Raw genomic sequence first — 6,000 nt, forward strand, 5'->3', positions numbered from 1 at the left:
ACATACCGGTAATCTCATAGGGTTGTCTGTTACATAGTTTGTTAATTTAATATTTTCTTGGGCTAAATTGGCCCCACCATAAGGGTGACTTGTTTTCCTTTCATGTATAAAGTGCAAACTTGAAATATTTTTTCCGAAAAGGCAAGGACTAGAGATTTGGTATTTGACATGTAACATCTTATGGTGATCGTCTTCAAAGGTTTTTCAACTCTGGGAAAGAGTACGAACTCACCCAATAATAGCTAATGAAATCGGTTGTTACACTCTTAAATTATTAGCTCGGAGAAAAGCTGAGGTATTGTCATAGCCAGCTCGGCGTCCGGCGTCAGCCGTGCTAAAACCTTGACATTTTCCTCTAACATTAAAGTGCTTCCACCTTCAACGTTGAAACTTCATACAGTACAGCCAAAGCGGAACAAACGTATTTCGCGATCCGCGGCGGCAAGGCGAAACGAGTCGATGCCGCGTCAGTCGTTGAAGCCGCGTCAGTATGCGGCGGCAAGTCGCATTTCGCCGCGAAACTCCCCATCTGTCCGCCGAGGCATGCCGCGGTCCGCGACATGATGCCGAGTCGATGCGATCATGAATTTTTTTTTTTAATTATTAGTTACATGTAGTTAACAAATTTTGAAAGAACAATTATAATAATAATTAAAATCATAATAAATTTATTGTGCGCGGATTGTATTAGCATATACATGTAAGCATAGTTAATGTGTCTGGCCAATTATTAAGTTTGTTTCCCGCCCGTAGCGTATGTATTTCACACATAAACAAGGTCACGTAATTATGTTTTCGCACATACAAGTGGTCAAGGCTCCAGCATATGGTGGATTTATAAATTAATTGCATGTTGATTCCGCTATTATAGTTTAGCTGAGAAAATTAGCAGTTTGAAGCCACATCAATAATCAAGACGGTGACGACGTATTCGTAGTTTTGTTAATTATCAGCTTATTATAACTATTGTTTGAATATGCGTATATAAACACGTTTTATTTTGTTCATATTATACAGTTAATATCGCTACTAATTACCCGATAATCCCGTATATTCCAGTTTTAAAGCAAATGCTTGTAAATATTTACGATACACAAACATTCTCGATATTTCCTTAAATATCAAATACATTTTGGCATTTGTTACTATTTATAGAGATGATGAAATAACGTCTAATCGGGGCGTTTTTTTTCTCCACTGAACACGCGATTTACGCCTGACGTGATGTTCATGTATTTATACAACACAAAATACACCCAAACTTTCCAAACGACGTTCTACATGTCTGCATAATTTTCGCGCGCTTTTTATGAAACAAAGGATATTTTAGCAATGTTTATTTGACGCTAGAATTTGCCAAAGGACGCGTTAGCATTAAAATTCGGAAGTGTGTTTCGGATTACAAATTTAATAATGATAATCGAACGAAACATAAACAGTTGCGCGTAATTAATTCTACGCTACACATACATGTATGTACATGTAGGTGGATATCTTTTCACTCGATCCGCCGCGTACGTATGCGGCGGATTTACTCCGCGAAAGTACGCGTGGTTAATACAGATTCGGCGTCGTTGCGCGGATCGATGCCGAGTGCCACGGCGATACTCCGCGTGAACACACGATTCGGCCGCCGCGGACTAATAATCTGGCCGTGGCGTAGCCGCGGATTATGTTTGTGCCGCTTTGGCTGTACTGTATGTACATGTAGATGCACCTTGATGAGTTCTACACGCCACACCCATTTTTGGGTCACTAGGTCAAAGTCACTGTGACCTCTAAAAAAATAATTATTCTGACAAGCTTTCGCAGCCGAGCGTGGCACCTGTTATGTGGTGCTCTTGTTGCAATTTACTTATTTGAATTTAATTATATTAATTGTTATTAATTTATCTCTTTAAATCTGACAGTCCAGTGTTAAATATATGCCTGTTGGTGTATCAGGGACGATATAAATTCTTGTATTACCTGATATCTCCTGTGATATTGGTTGGACTGTTTGTTTAAGATTGTTTATAGAAGGTTATACTGATAATGCACACATGAGCATATATCGTTGTAGATATAGCCTGTAAAATCCTTTTTGCAGAAGGGAACGTGTAATGGTTCTGATAAAGTCTTAAAAGCAATACACATTTGTGTTCAACGGGTGATCACAATTTTTTTTTTAATTGATATTAAACTTTTTGTGGCTCTCGCTCAAACTTTCACAGAAGAATAACCTACCGGTGAATGTCTTGATGATCATAAATAAAGGAATTATGGGTACAACAATTTTCGGCAGAATTATGAAATATTAAGTCTTAAATGTCGAGTTTTTCTAAAATGTTATTTATATCATTAAGCAGCATGTCTGTGCTTGATAAAAATAGTGAATCTGTTAAATCTCCTCCATTTTAAGGTAGCATAAACCTGTCAGCAGAATAATCACTAGAATAATTAACTCTCATGTTTAGGCTGCTTGGCATTTGTTCACTTAAATAGGAATATTTTACCTACCTATGCAATTATTCTAGATCTTAATGTTTGAAAATTGTGACATTTGTTAATCATATTTAAATGAGAAAATGCAATTATGTATTATATATGGTTTGGTTTACTATTTTTCCCCAAGTTGTATCTCAGTATTTGTTTACCTGTTTAGTAAAGTCTTTTTAATTATATCACACCAGTATTTATATACGACATGGTATTGTATATACAAACATATACACTTAAAATGGATTGACAGCAAAGAAACAGCTGAAGTTTTAACCAGGGTTGTGTTTTATCCTTTATTATATTTCATATTTTATGTATATTAATGCTCATTCTATCATAATTGGCATTGATATTTTAAGTTGGTGTTTAAATAAAATGTTATGGGTTTGTGAGTTGTGATAATCATCCACAAAGTGGGAGGCATAACGCATAGCACTTGTCTGTCAGTACGTCTTAGAGCCTGTGTTTTCAACTCCTCTTTAAATTCTGGAGTGAATAAATTTCGATCAAACTTTCACAGTTAAATAATCTTAAGATGTAGATGATGTACAGATTTTGCTGAAAGGGTTTAAGACAGAGTAATGATCCTATGTCTGTTTGTCACATCCTGAAGCATTTGTCAACTCCACGTTTAATGCTTGGTGAATCTCACTAAAACTTTCACAGTTAAATGATCTAAGATGTCAATTATCGTAAATAATAGAATTTTGGCAGTAGTTTTGCCCTTGGTCTGTTTTTCAACTTAAGAATATATAATCCAAAGATTTGGTGTTTTCAACTCCACTTAAACTCCTGCATGAATTTCGCTCAAACTGAATGATTTAATGTGCAGATAGTCTTTAGGAAAGAAATTTTGGCTGTGATTTTGTGTAGAACTAGGGCCCTTTGTCGGTGTTAATGCCCCCGGATCAATAGATCTGGGATATATTCTTTTTGTCCTGTCATTCTGTCATTCTGTCCAAAAGTTTGTCCACAACTTTAACCTTGGTTAATGTTTGATTATGTTGCAATATTGAACATACCAGCTTGATATTTACTTTGCATGTGTATCTCATGGAGCTGCTCATTTTGAGTGGTGAAAAGTCAATTTCAAGGTCATCCTTGAAGGTCAAAGGTCAAATATCATTGTGTTTTTCTTTCCTAAAACTTTAACCTTCGTTATTCTTTCCTAAAACTTTAACCTTCATTAAAGTTTTATCATTACTTTTTTAATATTGAACACAGCAACTTCATATTTGGCATGCATGTGTATCTCGTCGAGCTGCACATTTTGAGTGGTGAAAGGTCAAGGTCACCCTTCAAGGTCAAAGGTCAAAATATAAAAAACATTAATGTTCATAACTTTTTTAATATTGAACACAGCAACTTCATATTTGGCATGCATGTGTATCTCGTGGGGCTGCACATTTTGAGTGGTGAAATGTCAAGGTCATCCTTTTAGGTCAAAGGTCAACAACAAAAAAGTGGCGCATTAAGGGGCATTGTGTTTCTGACAAACACATCTCTTGTTCCACTATGTAATATATTGTCCCAACATGTTTGTGTTTACAACTGCTTTTTAACTACATTGTTGTTCTTGCTCAAACTTTGTTGAATAACCTTAATGTGTAGATGTATGTAAAAAAAATATGTTGGCAAAAATATGGTCCCTGTTCAGTTTTGGAATACATAGTCCAAAAATTAAAGTGTTTTTTATGCCCCCGGATCGAATGATCGGGGGCATATTGTTTTTGGCCTGTCATTCTGTCCCAAAACTTCAACCTTGTTTAAAGTTTTGTGATAACTTTTGCAATATTGAAGATAAACAACTTGATATTTGATATGCATGTGTATCTCATGAAGCTGCACATTTTGAGTCGTGAAAGGTGAAGGTCAATGTCATCCTTTAAGGTCAAAAGTAAAAAAATAAAATCCAAGGGAAGTAATAAGCTTTTAAAGGGAGAAAATTTCTAAACCTGCCCAATGATATATTGAAATATTATTTCAAAGCGGCGCAATAGAGGGCATTGTGTTTCTGACAAACACATCTCTTGTTAATATATCTAACTGTTAGGCAGGTTTTACTTTGATTTTCACATCTGAGTGACCGTAATGTGTTTTAAAAGGAATTTTGACTGCAACAAGTTTTGGGCAGGGGCCTTTACAAGGTTTTCACTATTATTCACTAAAGTTCCCTGTTTTGGGTTAGGAGCGACATTCTGCCTTCTTGTTCCCTTTAGAATTATAGTGGATTTGTGTCCAATCATGTGTGGTGGGGGCATCTGTGACACATTTTTAGTTAATATTTGATATTAAAATGTTTAAGCATATTTTGTTGGACGTATTGGCATATTATTTTTAACGTTTGTTTTACTTCATTTGTTTTAATGTTTATAATGAATTAAATTCAAATGAATTTTAACTCGCTTGTCCATGGAATCCAAGTGCTTAAAACGGAAGCTATTTCTCTGATTGACTTGAAATTTTGCATTTGTTCTACACATTGGTTAATGATAATGTAGATGACATATTTGCAAGATGTTTAGTTTCATTAAAGGTTAAATTAAAATAGGTGTGTTTTCTCCGTTGTTTCATAATTTGTAATTTGTAATTAATTAAAGGAACAAAAAGTGCCTTGAAAGTTTGCCTTTGTATAAGGGGGCCATGTTGGAATTACTGCGATATTACCACGAGGTATTGAAGCGACATTGCTGATACAAAGAACGTTAAGCTGTATATAAATTATAATATCCAGAAAAATTGCGATTTTATTTTTATGCCCCCCTTCGAAGAACATCGTTGGTCGGTCAGTCGGTCCTTCTGTCCATCCGTCCAACAGATGGTTTCCGGATGATAACTCAAGAACACTAAGGCCTAGGATTATAAAACTTCATAGGTTGATTGATCATGACTGGCAGATGACCCCTATTGATTTTCAGGTCAAAGGTCACAGTGACTCAAAATTGTAAATTGGTTTCCAGATGATAACTCAAGAACACTTACGCCTAGGATCATGAAACTTCATAGGTACATTGATCATGATTCGCAGATGACCCCTATTGATTTTCAGGTCACTTGGTCAAAGGTCAAGGTCATGGTGACTCAAACAGAAAAATGGTTTCCGGATGATAACTCAAGAACGCTTACGCCTAGGATCATGAAACTTCATAGGTACATTGATCATGACTGGCAAATGACCCCTATTGATTTTCAGGTCAAAGGTCAAGGTCACGGTGACTCGAAACAGTAAAATGGTTTCGGCATGAAATCTCAAAAACGCTTACGCCTAGAATCATGAAACTTCATAGGTACATTGATCATGACTGGCAGATAACCCCTATTGTTTTTCAGGTCACTAGGTCAAAGGTCAAGGTCACAGTGACAAAAACTTATTCACACAATGGCTGCCACTACAACTGACAGCCCATATGGGGGGCATGCATGTTTTACAAACAGCCGTTGTTAATAGATTTGCCATGAATTCAAATAAACAATTTTAGGAATGCAATGGTCTGCAGAAGGGAAGAACTAAACACACAA

The sequence above is a fragment of the Dreissena polymorpha genome, chromosome 16 (assembly GCF_020536995.1).
Source record: "Dreissena polymorpha isolate Duluth1 chromosome 16, UMN_Dpol_1.0, whole genome shotgun sequence".
Taxonomy (NCBI): domain Eukaryota; kingdom Metazoa; phylum Mollusca; class Bivalvia; order Myida; family Dreissenidae; genus Dreissena; species Dreissena polymorpha.